This window comes from Aotus nancymaae, unplaced genomic scaffold (genome assembly GCF_030222135.1).
Source record: "Aotus nancymaae isolate 86718 unplaced genomic scaffold, 86718_ANA_hifiasm-v0.15.2.pri h1tg000040l, whole genome shotgun sequence".
Lineage (NCBI taxonomy): Eukaryota > Metazoa > Chordata > Mammalia > Primates > Aotidae > Aotus > Aotus nancymaae.
In genome coordinates, this window is record NW_026988454.1 from 116,218,253 (window position 1) to 116,233,319 (window position 15,067).

Here is a 15,067-nt window from a genome sequence, read left to right on the forward strand (position 1 = left end):
TGTTGTGAGCTGTGCTTCTTTTATTTCTATGTCTAGTAGCTCACCTACCTGAGTCCCCAGTAAGTTTTACCTTGTGGAAAAAGGCATGGATAGGTAGGAAGCTCAGGATTGAAAACAAAGAAACCAGAATTCAAATCCTAGGTCCATCATTAAATTACTATGTGACCTTGAGCAAGGCTCCATTCTGGGCCTCAGTTTCCTAAAGGGAGTTATGAAGGCATCTTGTCTATGAGATTATACAATCTCTGATGAAGAGTACTTTTTGGCAATGAAGAATTATTTTAAGTGGAATGACATTTCAACCAATTGGAATGTTCAATCTATTGGAAGGTCTCTCTGTGGTCTTCTTTAATGAAAAGAAGCCGATAACCAGAAAATACATAGCCATCAGGTATTTGTCTATCTGAATTTTTTTCTTTTAAAGTAAATTTCAGAGTATGACTTGGAGTCAATTGACATTATATCGATCTCCTATCTTTCTACCTAGATTCACTGAAATCTACATCCATATGCCATAAACATGACCCCGAGGCCCTGCAATTGGGTTCATTAACCTGCATTTATTTGTGCAAAGAGTAAAGCAGACTCAAAATGTGGGAAGATTTTTAATTAAAAAATGTGGAAATGAGAAAAACAAGTTTCAATGTAATCCTCCTTTAAATAGATTATCTCAATGCCCCAAACTCTCGTATCTCCAAATTCATATTGGCCTTAAAGTCTAGACTGCTGAGATGCATAATACAAATGCCATAATAGAAACCAGTGGAGAACCCAGTACTATTCCGTCTGTGGAGCAGTGCTTGGTTTCACACCATTTTCAGTCTGTCTAGAATTGTTTCCTGTGTGTTAGTCACTGTTGCCACCCTGTCCCCAATTAAAAACTAAGCTCTCTTAAGAGATAGAGTGTAGGTTATTCCATTTTCGTGCTGTGTCTCACCTTGTCTAGCACTCAGCAAATATTAGATGCTCAAAAGTATTTATTAGTGGTTGACTGGAGAGATCATGAGACATTATTGCAGACTTCTGGGTTCACCTTGGATCTCACTCTTCATTTCCTTCTAGTCCCTGACACTCACTGTACCATAATTATGAAAATGGAGTGAAAATAGAGAGCTGAGGAGAGAAATAGGTGTCTATGTTAGTGAAATATTCTTCCAAGGTGCTTCTGAAGAATGAATCCTTCTAAAACAGTGTGTACAGCATTTATCTGTCTGGCTGGAAAAATGAAAAGCTACCTAAGCTCATTTTATCACATGGTTCTGATGAGTTAATAACTTAGTTAGTTGTTCAAATTAGCCACAAAATTGTGCCTAGATTAGGTGTTATATTTAGAAACAGGTTAGAAATTTTGAGGTGAGGATGATTCTGGATGCGATAGCCCTAGAATTAATTGGCTAACTAAGGTTTAAACAAATGCATCTTTTTTCTACATATAGGTTCATTAGGGAAAATTTTGAAAATACAGATAAGAAACAAAAAAATTAATAAATCACACTGGTAATCCTTCTGCCCACAGATAACCACCTTTAATTTGTAAATAATTATTTTCCCAGACTTTTTCTAGTGAGATATAAATATAAACATGAATACTTTTTTAACAAAAAAAAAGAGCTAATATTGAAAACTGAACCCAACATACCTTCCTGTCTCATGATATACGATTCTGGGGCAAAATATATTTTTCTGTTTTTATGCCAAACAATACTAGGAATGGGTAAAAATAACTTGCTACTTTCTCCAGGAAATGTTTGCTTATCAAGACCTACAGCTTGCTCAACAATAATTGTTCAAGACCTCACCTTACTGTGCCCGTTGATTCAAAGCTTTTACATTATCAACTTTGCCCAGTTTCAACCAGTTTTCTGCCTGTCAAGACCCACCTTATAATCATTTGGCCCTAAATGACCCTAAGACCCTGTAAATACCCTCCCCTTCTGATATGCTACTAAGACTCTGTCAAGGAGGTGTAAGTATATCTAATAAACATAGCTTTTCTTGGTCAACAAGTTTTTCTAGCCATCTTTTCTGAGAATTATCATCAACCAACACTGTACACACTGTTAATGGGATTTTTTTCTTTTTTTTTTCTTTCTTTTTTTTTTTAAAGACAGGGTTTCTCCATGTTGGTCAGACTGGTCTTGAACTCCCAACCTCAGGTGATCCGCCCGCCTTAGCCTCCCAAAGTGCTGCGATTACAGGCATGAGTCACTGCGCCCGGCTCCGAGATTTTTTTCATGTATACATCATGAATATCTTTCCATGCCCTTTTTCATCTGTAACAGCGTTCTAGTGTATTACAATATATTTAACCAGTTCCCTGTTATTTAGCCATTAGGGTCACTCTAAGTTTTTACTCTTATAATCAATGCTGTAATGAAGTACCAATAAGCTGGCTTCTTCATTATCTCTATTTTTCCCTTAGAATAGCTTTCTGGAGGTGGAATTGCTAAGTCAAAAAGCATACCTATTGTAAGGCTCTTGAGATAGATTACTAAATTTACCTCCACGTAAGGTTCTTGAGATAGATTACTGAATTTACCTCCAGATTGCTCCAACTTACTCTTACCAGCAGAATATGAGTGATTATTTTCTCACATCATCACCAGTATTGAGATTTATTATTTTTCAATTCTACTCAAACCGATAAGTGAAATATACCTCATGTGGTTGTCTCTTTATTTTACCATGTGTTGAAGCTCTTTCCCAAGGACACAATTCCACTTTCTTTATCGTCTTTATGTTCTCTCTCTCTCAGATGGAAGTGTGCTGGTTTCCTCCCCTATAACTTAGCTACGTTTCCATGAGACTGCCGCACCGTGGGAGGAGTTGACTATGAACTGGTTCTCGTGGCAGTTGTTGCTGCCTTTTGGCATATTTTGAAGTAGAAGAAAAAACATAGATTCTTTCTTCAACCAAAACATAAGAAAATTAGAAAAGAAGAAATTTCTTTTTTTAGTCCACCTAGGGATTACTATTTTAGGTCAAACCCAGTGTATGCCCTGCCAATATAGTCTCAAGGGTACTAGGAACATATTATGGAAAGGGGTATATATGTATTGTGGGGGCAGGGAGTTCTCTCTGACTTATAGCTTTGGAAACATTAGTATTGGACTTGTGAAGAGCTATTTTCTACCAAGAAATTCCACCAGAAATCTCACAATTCATTGAGCTCATGGTCTTCAGCATAAGATCAGGCTGCCATTAGGGAAAGTAGTGTGGATGAGAGAAGAGAAACCTGGAGAGCTGGCAAGCCCTACCTTGGGATTTGTGGAAGTGTGATACAGGAAAGTGAAGAAAAAGAACATGAAATCAGTCTGTATTTCGAGAAAAATGGTCTGCAAAATACTGTGGCCTCGAAAATAAGACCCAAGAGACAGACAGCTCTTCAGTCTTAAATCCTAGATTAATTAATGGTGGAAGGAGACTTCACATTCACCCAGAACCACAGGACTTTTGGAAAATGTTGGTTTTCAATCTTTCTTCTAGCACCCACATTCTTATGTATCACACAACTCTGCCTCTTACCACATTGACAGTGATTCTCAAAGGAATTCTAAAAAAAAAAAAAAACAAGACAAAACCAGGATGGCACTAAATACTTGGCCCTTAATTTATCAAGTTGCCATGTAACATGAAAACAAAAGCTAGGAGAAAGGTGATGAATGGGGAAGAGCATGGGACTCTCACTGAACCACAACATAATATAGACAACAGCAGGGCCAAGTTCAACATCCAAAAGAGACATGGAGCCCAAAAGCGATCATGTGGTTATTTAATTCTAGAAAAGGGAACTATATAAGGGTGTTGAGGAAGATAATGAAAGGAGCAGTTAAAATGTAAACTGCCCACTGGAGACTATTTTAAAATGCGTTTTTGGAGTACCTTGCAAGGAGCTCCAAAGTCAATAATAAAAGCTCCTATAAATGCATCAAGGCAGAAGGCCAACTAGATAATCAGTAAGACCACTTGACCTAGAGCTGCACTGAGAGCTCTATGTAGCTCTAAAATGGAAAGAATATGGAAAGGCAGTTATTTTTCCTTCAACCCTGTAAAGATGAAGAAAGACAACATGGACATTTTAACTCACTATTTGAAAGACAGTGTTCATAAATATGGATTCAAACATATGCCTAATGCACTGAGGGCAACAGATGACAACAGGAGGCATCCTGAGAGTGAAGCCCCCAGGTAAAACACATGGTTGTATCATGGGAATAAGCTTCCTTAAGCGCAGTGAGATGCCTCCATACAGGCAAGAACAAAGCCCACACTGCACCCACAGGATAATGAATTCTTGAACTATCACTCGTGGCTGGTTCTTTGAGATACTGGTCTGAGACTACTGAGCCCAAAAAGACCAGCCAAATGCTGGGCTTCCTCTGGAACATTCCTGGCCATGATACAAAAAACTTCACCTCTCTAGGTGCAAAACCAAGGCATGGTCACTCCTTTCTGCAGTTCAACTGCCATGTCACAAATAGTGTTAATGGTGGTTCTCATGTAGTAAGTAGTACATACTTATATTACCTCACATTCTTACAACATTCCTGTACCATATCTATTTTCTTATTTACAGATATAGTCTGAGGCCCACAACAGTTGCTTATGTTCATAAGCAATAAAAGCTAGGATTTCAACCCAAAGACTGACATCAAGTCTCACAGGTGAGGAAGACAGACTGCAACAAAAAATAGTCTTCCTCAGTCAGGAAGGCAGAGATGTGATATGATCAAATATAAAGTCATGATAAATGTTGTGAGTTGATCTCCACATAGAATGTAAACCAGGTAGTGCATAGTAAGGAAACCCCTGTAGCAGCTAAAATAAACCATCCTGGTCAACACGGTGAACCCCCGTCTCTACCAAAAATACAAAAAATTAGCTGGGCATGGTGGCGCATGCCTGTAATCGCAGCTACTCAGGAGGCTGAGACAGGAGAATTGCCTGAACCCAGGAGGCAGAGGTTGCGGCGAGCCGACAATGTCGCGCCATTGCACTCCAGCCTGGGTAACAAGAGCGAAACTCCGTCTCAAAAAAAATAAAAATAAAAAAATAAAAGTTGCTTCACAATATATCTTGGAGCCCGTTGTGTACACCTACATATAGTTTCCTCAGTTGTTTGTTTTACAGGTGTATGATCGTCATTGTACAGTTATACATTTATTTATATTTTAATTCAAAAGGAAAACACATGCACACACACACACACACACACACACACACACACACAGTGAAAGTCATGCAGTTCAAAAGTCACTGTAATGAAAATAAATCAACTCTCCTACCCTAAACATTCTTACTCCCTTCCCAGAGGTCGTCACTGTTATTTTATTGTTTGCCCCCAGAAATTTTCCATGCATATATACATACAAATATATCACATGGCACACACAAATATATCCCATGGCACACACACATTCTTTTAAAATAAGAATACAGGATATGTTGGTGGGTGTATATGTGTGCATCATATTTATTTTAGAAAAAAATAGAAGCAGAATATGTTTTGTATGTTCTTTTTGGTAATTTCTTTTCTTGTCTTATTTTATTTTTAATTGACAAATAGTAATTATATGTATTTATGGCAAACAATGTGATGTCTTGATACATGTGTAAACTGTGGAATGATCAAATCAGGCTAATTTGCATATCCATCACCTCAAATATTAATCTTTTCTTTGTGGTGAAAATGCTTAAAATCCTCTTTTTAAAGCTATTTTGAAATATACATTATTATTAACTATAATCGTGCTCTGCAATAGATTGCCAGCATTTATTCCTTCTATTTATCTGTAACCTTGTACCTGTTGATCAATGTCTCCACCTTCCCTGTCCACCCACTCCTCATTCCCCCAGCCTCTGGTAACCACCAGTCTGCTCCATACTTCTGAGCTGTTAAGATTCCACATGTGGCCGGGCGCGGTGGCTCAAGCCTGTAATCCCAGCACTTTGGGAGGCCGAGGCGGGTGGATCACGAGGTCGAGAGATCGAGACCATCCTGGTCAACATTGTGAAACCCCGTCTCTATTAATACAAAAAAATTAGCTGGGCACGGTGGCGCGTGCCTATAATCCCAGCTACTCAGGAGGCTGAGGCAGGAGAATTGCCTGAACCCAGGAGGCGGAGGTTGCGGTGAGCCGAGATCGCGCCATTGCACTCCAGCCTGGGTAACAAGAGCGAGACTCCGTCTCAAAAAAAAAAAAAAAAAAAAAGATTCCACATGTAAGTGAGACCTATGTGGTATTTGTCCCTCTGTGCCTGGCTTATTTCACTTAACATAATGTCATCTAGGCTCATCCATGTTGTCACAAATGATAGCATTTCCTGTTTTGTTCATTTTAAGGCTGAATAGTGTTCCACTGTGTCTATATACTACATCTTTTAAATCCATTCATTTGTAGATGATCACTTAGGTTGTTTCCATATCTTGGCTATTGTGAATAATGCTGCAATGAACATGGGAGTGCAGACATCTCTTCAGCACACCGATTTCAATTCCTTTGGGCATATACACAGTAGTGGGATTGCTGGATCATATAGTCATACTATTGTTAGTTTTTGGAGGAACCGCCATACTGTTTCCAAAAATGGCTGAACTAATTTACAATACCACCAACAGTGTATAAGGGTTCCCTTTGCTCCACATCCTCATATTTGTTATCTTTCATCTTCTTGATAATAGCCAATTTAACAGGTCTGATGTAACATCTCATTGTGATATGAATTTTCATTTTTTTCTGATAGAGATTTGGAGCATTTTTTCCATATATCTATTGGTCATTCGTTTGTCTTCTTTTGAGAAATGAAAGCAAAAATAGGCAAATAGAGTTGCACCAAATTAAAAAGCTTCTACACAGCAAACGAAACAATAAAGTGAAGACACAGACCACAGAATAGGAGAAAGTATTTGCAAATTATACATTGGATAAAGAACTAATATCCAAAATATACAAAGGAACTCAACTCAGTAACAAGAAACTAATCTTATTAAAAACGGGCAAAGAACTTGAACACAGAGTTCTCAAAAGAGCATAATGTTTTTTGCATTTTTTTACTTTAAAGTGTCTTGGAGAGCTGTTCATATCAATATATGTTTCACATTCTTTGTGACATCTATATAGTGTTTCATTCTATGAATGCAACCTAACTCATTTAACTGGTCTACTTTTAATAGATATTTAAGTCATTTCCAGTCTTTCACTGTTGAAATGATGCTGCAGCAAACATCCTTGCAGGTATCTTTGAACATGTGTAAGAAAATATTTGTAGGCTAGGTTCCTGGAGTTGTGATTTTCAGATTCCAGGGATGTACATTTAATTAACTATTATTTTTATTTTTTATTTTAAATGGGAAATGTATTTGCATGACTCAAAAATTAAAATGCTATAACACAGTAAACTGGAAATTATCACACCCTTCCTTGTCCCTGATCATCATACTTCCTTCACCCTGTCCAAATTAAGACTTTGTGTCTTATACTCCTTCCAAACTGTTCTTTATTCAGATGCAAGAAAATGCAAATATGTGTCTTTACTGCCTCACCTTCTCACCCCAAAGCACATACTGTATACGTTGTTCTATATCTTACATTTCCCACTTAATGTATCCTGGAGATCTTGATATGGACTGAATGTGTTCCCCCAAAATTTATATGTTTAAACCTAATCCCCAGTGTGGTGGTATTAGGAAGTGGTGCCTTTAGAAGACGATTCAGTCGTGAGGGCAGAGCCCTCATGAATGGGATTAATGCCCTTATAAGAAAAGACATGAAACAAATGTTCTCTCTGCTCTCCACCATGTGGGGATACAAGGAGGTAACAGCTGTCTGCAAACCAGGAGGAATTTCACCCTCCCCCAGACATCAAATCTGCTATTACCTTTATCTTGGACTTCCCTGCCTCCAAAATTGTGAAAAAATAAATTTCTGTTGTTCATAGTTTCCTAGTTGATGACATTTGTTATAGCAGCTCTAATGGACTGACAGAGCTTTCATTCTAGGTATATAGGGATCACCCCCATTCCATTTTACAACTGCTTACTACTCCATAGTGTAGATATGCCTCAACTTGATTAGTCCCCTTTTGATGGACACTAAAGCCATTTTCAACTTTATGTTATTACAAAAAATGATGTAATGAATAAATATGTACATGTCTCATTTTATACTAATGTAAATAAACGTTATACTACCATTTATAAAAAAATTAGGCCAGGCGCGGTAGCTCATACCTATAATCTCAACACTTTGGGAGGCTGAGGCAGGTGGATCACAAGGTCAGGAGTTTGAGAGCAGCCTAACCAACATGGTGAAACCCGTCTTTACTAAAATTACAAAAATTATCTGGTTGTGGTGGTGCGCACCTGTAATCCTAGCTATTGAGGAGGCTGAGGCAGAAGAATCACTTGAACCCAGGAGGCAGAGTTTGCAGTGAGCTGAGATCGTGCCATTGCACTCTAGCCTGGGCAACAAAGTGAGACTCCGTCTCAAAAAGAAAATTAAGGAAACACAGAATTATATATCTGTGTTGGCTAGCAAATATATAATAATGCCTTGGAAGTATAAACAAAGACCTAATAATAACATTCCTTAAGGATGGGAGCTTACAGAAGGACAACAAAGTGGAAAGTTCTCTGTATAGCTTTTTATATGTTTTTATTATTCGAGTCAAGTAAATATGCTACAGTGTGATATAACTACTTTGAAAATTGTGTAATATGTATCAAAATATGTTTATGATAGGTTTAGATAAACTCACAAGGGATCATTTTCAAAAATAGGCTGTTCAAGGCATCTTTAGGCTTTTGAAGCAAAATTATAACTGGCCATATGCTTCTCTTCCAAACTCATCCCGTAGTGCCTTACCTGGCTTGTAGCAAAACTGTAAGCATCAATTTTCATGAAATTTCTTTCCCAGGTGGTTAATTTACCATTGCTAGCATTACCTCTCCTTCCCTGAAACTCTAGGAACACTAGAAATACTAGTTACCAGACTCTTTTTACAGAAGTAAATTAAGAAATGTAATTAATAGAAAATGCCCCACATCACATCCCACATATATCCAACATTAGGTAAAAAGATGACCTATGGTTATGGAGAATTCCTGGGCAGCCTTGGTTTACAGAATTCCTGGCCCACGTGTGAAATCTAAACACACACTGCTTTGTTGCTTTATGCTTCAACTCTCACAGGAAATCCCCACCACCACCACCACCCCAGGGAGGGGGCGGGCTGTGAAGCTGTTCTCACTTCAGTCCTCTTCTGTGGACTGCTGCTTCTGTGAACACCCAACATTCTCCCATTACTTGGACCTTCCAGAAATTTTAGGGTCATACACTCTATTCTGGAGCTGCTTTGTTCAGTTTTCTTTTAACCACGGTGTCTCTTCAACAAGCCGTCCTAGAATTAACAGGAGATGTTTGAAAATTTAGTCCATTAACATTCATTGATTTTTCTTCCTCCTTTTTTTCTCTCTCCTCTAGGAGCCCTTCTTGTGACAATTAGATCCCCAGAGTCTTCCCTGTCCTTAGGCTTACAGCCCTCTCCTATAGTTGCATTATGATTTGATTATATGTGAGTATATTATACATTATGTTACACTATGTTACATCACACCAGGTTATCTCTTTTTAGAATTAGAGCAAAAAATCAAAAAGCCATTGTCTCTTTTAGAGGTAAACCCTAAGCTGAGGTGACAATAGATCAAAACTTCCGTCACCTTCCAAGTATTCACGTGACAAATCAGGGATGGTGACTTCACTTTTTCACATATCCATGTTACAGGTTGAATCATGTCCACCCCCCAAAAAAATGTGTTTGAGATATAAAGCCCAGAACCTGTATATGGAAACAGGGTTTTTGCAAATGTTATTAGGTTAACATGAGGTCTCATACAGGATTAGGGTTCACGTTAATCCAGTATGACAAGAGAATACAAATTTGGACATAGACATGGAAGGAAGATGGCCACGTGAAGACAGAGGCAGAGATTGAAGCTCTGCTGCCATGAGCCAAGGAAAACCTGGGGCTACCAGAAAGGAGAAAAGACAAGGATACTCCCCTGGAGGCACTGGAAAAGCATAGCCCCACCAACACCTTGATTTGGGTCTTGTGACCTCTAGAACTGCAGGAAAAGAAATTGGTTTTTCCAAGCCACTCAGATTGTGGTACTTTATTACAGTAATCACAGGAAACTAATATCCATGCATTTGTTCATTTCTAAAAACGTCCAGCATGTGCCCCTTCCCTGACCTGTTTCCACATATCCCCAGACAAAACGGAATGTCATTCAAGTATCATCAGAGAGGCTGTCGGCTGCATCAAAGGTGGAATTTTAGCATTCTGTATCCTGTAGCTTGAGACCAAGTGACTGGTCCATGCCCCTTCCCTGGCATCATCTAGAAACACTCCAAATCCTCTGCACTGAGTGGACACAGGTAGCATCCCAGGAATGCTCAGGAGATCAGAGGCCTGGCTCCATATCACTGTTTTGCACACAATCCTCAACATTCCCAGCACTTCCCATCCTGTGTTGCCCTAGCTACAGGCATTTGGAACATGTTTTCCTTTGCTCTTTGGGCTCAGCACACAAGAAGGCAAACACATCAGCTTTGTCCACCCCAAAAGCCTTTTAGCTCTCCAGAGACTAAAGGCAGAAGAGACCCATTTTCAAAACCATTTGCCTGAAGAGCACCTGGAGGACTTACTTATTTGGCAGATTCTTCCTTCAGATTTCCTTTCAGGTGATCACGGATTTGGCATTGGGGCACTTGGCTAATCCTCAAAAAGCACAAATCAAACGCCCTGTTCTCCTGCCCCATAATTACCTTATCCACTTACTCCCCGTGAGCTGGTGATAAAAGGAAATTTACCAAATGGGTGCTCAACAGGTGGCCTTAAAAGGTTTAAATTGCCACTTGAAGGAGGGCTGATGAAAGGGGTGTGCGCAGGTGTGACTTAGGCGAACGAGACGGGCCGCACTTGTGCAGGGTGGGGCCGCTCAGAGCGAGCACACCCGACGGTGGAGGATTAGGCAGACTTCTTCCTCTGTGCTTCACCTTTGGCTAGTGACCCAGGTGCTGCGGCAAAGCCTGGGCCAGTGTCAGGACTGGGGCTGCACCTCGGGGAGTTGGTCAAGATTTCTGCTCCTCGCGCCGTGAGATAGATACCTTCTACCGCCTGCCTTGGAACTACCGACCAACCCATTTCATGACCTATTCTGAAGAGACCCACATAAGCATCTTTATAGTACCCTTAGAATGGGGAAAGGCTCAGCTCCTTTGGAGTTTTATCTTTCAGATACTGCTCTAGCCAACTGGTCCCATCCTTTAGCTTCCATCTTCAGTTACGTTCTGCTTTCAACCGTGAACATTCGCTGAAGTTCCTGTGCGGTATCAGTTTCTCTGAATGGGAAGTTCTGCTTCCTCTCGGAGCTCATGTTTTGATTCTGCTCTCAGAACTTGGAGGTCTCCCATCTTTCTTGGGCCATCTCCACATTTGAAGCTTCCTGCTGTGGAATCATATTTACTTTTTCTCTGAACTTCTTGAATATATATGTTCCTAAGGTCTACTGCAGACATCTTAAAAGGCCCAGTGTTCCCTTAGCATTTTGGAACTCCAGAATGAGAGGGCCACTTTCTCCCAAGGTCTCTGTGACTTTGTTCCATCAATCAGCCCTTCCTTTTGTTCAAAATGAGATTCAGAAGATGTTCAGAGAACTGATGTTCCTCCTCTTTCCATCTTTTCTCTGTCAGATTTGTATCCGCAATGGGAAAGCATTTTCCACTTTTTTCCACTGTTGAGGGGAGGTGGCTGATAACTGTCCACTCTTTCAATTTGACCTATTTGTTTTATGTTTGTTTGTTTGTTTGTTTGTTTTGAGACAGAGTTTCTCTCTTGTTGCCCAGGCTGCAGTGCAATGGCATGATCTCAGCTCACTGCAACCTCTGCCTCCCGGGTTCAAGCGATTCTCCTGCCTCAGTCTCCCGAGTAGCTGGGATTACAAGCATGTGCCACCAAGCCCTGCTAATTTTGTATTTTTGGTAGATACAGGGTTTCTCCATGTTGGTCAGGCTGGTCTCAAACTCCAGACCTCAGACGATCTGCCCGCCTTGGCCTCCCAAAGTGCTGGGATTACAGGCATGAGCCACCATGCCTCACCTGATCTATTTTTTTTTAATAATGGTCTTCTGTTGACATTATGCTCATAACATGACTAAAATATTTAGGGAAGGCATTTAGTATGGGCTGTCATAATAAAGTACCATTGACTGGGTGGCTTATTAACCACAGAAATTTATTTCTCGCAGTTCTGGAAGCTGGAAGTTCAAGATAAGGGTGCCAGCATAACTGGGTTCTGGTGATAACCTCTTCCAGGAACTGGAAGTCTGACTTCTCATTATATCCAACATGGTAGCAAGAACACAAGAGAGCTCTGTGAGGTCGCTTTTGTAAGGGTTCTAATCTTATTCAGGAGAGCTCCACTCTTATGACCTAATCACCTCCCAAAGGCCCCACTTCCTAATGCCATGACTTTGGACTTTGGATTTCAACATATGTGTTTGGGGGGACATAAACATTCAGTCAATTGCAGGAGGGTAATCTTTGGGTTAGAGAGTAGGCAGTGGTCGGGTGGGGAATCTCTCAATTAGATCTCTCAACTGAATTGTCTTTTTTTTTTTTTTTTTGGTCCTTGATGAAAAAGTTGTGATTTGTTTTTTAAACTTACTTCCTGAAGCATGCAGCAAGTGTTATGTACTCTTGACAGTTTACTACATTTTGTTCAGTCACAAATCATTATTAACCTTTGGAGAAATGAAAGAGTTGGGAGTACCAGACCCCCAATATCCCGTCTCCCCCCAAAATTGTGTTGTCATGGTTCAGCCTTGAATCCACTTCCCCACATGGGAGGCCACATGGCCTTCCTCAGTTACTGGGCATCGGGATCCACATGTATTAGAAAAAGCAGTCTACCTGCCATGGCCAGTAACTGCCCCATCTCAGTGCTTCACCAAATAAGATTAATTTCTCACTCAGGACACAGCCTAGGTTCCATGACTGAATTCTGAGTGTCTCATGGCTACTGCTGCACTCTCCTTTGCCAGAGACTTCGTTTCTCAGCCTTCCTTGTGCTAGAATGGCCATATAACCCAGTTCCAGTCAATGAGAGAGGCAAGGCTGTGGGGGCTGCCCAGGAGAATTGTCTTCCCTGATCAATGGAAAGCACATGTTCTGCTGTCCTCTTCTTCCAAGTCTTGCTAGGGATGCTGGTGTCAGTACTTTTTCCCTAGACAGTTTCAATAACTCCAAACTGTCTCCTGCATCCAGTCTCTCCTCTCCCACTCTTGTCTCTACATTCCTGCCAATCATCTTATAAAAACATCTGCAAACAAGGCTGGCTTCTCCTGCCTGTGGGACACCTCCAGATGCCTATGCTTAAGGATAAGACATATCATGCATGAGAAATATGCCCAGTTCTATGGCTGCCATCTCTATGTGAGGCAAACAGAGGATGGGAAGCCAACATGTTGAGGAATAGCCAAGTAGAGGGACAGAAGGAGCCCAGGCCCCTGGAGGCATCGCTGAGCTTCTGAACCAGTCCCAGACCCTCTCATTATGTATCTCCAGACTCCTTATTATGGGAGATAATTAAATCTTTTCTGTTGTTGTTACTTGCTGATATAAACCCTTCATGGTCTGGTCCCAACCTGACTCACCAGCCTCAGTTTCCTCTCTTCATCACAGCACATCTTGCCCGCCAGCCACTACAAGCTATCTCAACACTCTCATGCCTCTTTATCCTTATTCATGCTCCTCTCACTGCCTAGAATGCTCTCCTGCTTCTGTTTCAGACAGATATATATTTATACCCCTGCTTCAAGGTTCTGATGGTTCCTCCTACAAGAAGCCTCCACAGATTTCCTCCAGGCATGCTTAGTCTGCTCGTGGCACTGTGTTTCCACCTCTGTGACAGGCCAGGTACACACTTTACTGTGGCTATTTGTTTACACCCTGGTCTTCTCCATAATTAGGAGCCACTTGAGGTCAGGGGCAGTGTTTTGCTTTTTTCTGAGTGTCAGGCAATCAGCACAGTATGCTGTACGTTCTTAATAAATGTGCCTTGGTTGAACAATAGATAAAGCCTTTCTGCTTGGTGATGGCACTGCCTCCCCATGCCAAGAGCCCATCACTCTGTGAGCACAGCTCACACCCTTCTCTTAGCCTTTCATCTCCCCATGCTCTACTTTCACCTCGTCTCATGAATTCCTAGAATGTTAGAGTTGGAAGAGAACTTAGAGTTTTCCTAAGGTTTATTATGGGAATGGCTAGTGAGTAAAACGAAGAATTTCAGGAATAAATATATTTGGGAAACACTGAATTAAATAAAATTTAAACAAATCCTTCACCAAAGAACTTTTCAGAGCTAACAAGTGGTGGGAATCTCTGAGAAAAAAAGCATATGGCAGGCAACGTTTCTCAGTGTTCCACACCCACCCTCACTGTGGAACTAGTTCCTGTGGAATATGTTGGACTCTGATCTAAAATAAGCCATTTGTTCCACAGGTAAGAACTTACTTTCCTGAATCCCAGAACCAAGCTGGTAAGGGGGCCGCCTGCCCACCAGCTCGGAATGTCCATCCCACTCTGTGGCTCCATCTTGATCTGCTCTACCACTTTCTGGCCACACCACTAATTTAGCACTTTGCATGGTTGGTCATGTATGCACTTATGTCTAGAGCTAAATTATAACTTTCTAAAAGGGAGGGGTCTTTTCAACACTCTTCTAGTCTTCTCGCTGTGCCTAGTCAGGCATGTGGTCAGTGATATACTCTGAAGAATGAACAGTACATGAATGAATGAGAGAGTTAAACATTTATCAATTATTTTGGAAAGTGATCACATCTCTTCGGGGACTAGAACAGATACACCATTAATTTTTGTACCACTAAAGAGGAAAATGTTTTCCATCATCTCACCATAATATTTCTTATCATCAATTATAAGGAGGATTCTAACTTTAAGGGTGCCAAAACAAAAACAAATACGTATCTTATAATTAATTAGTTAC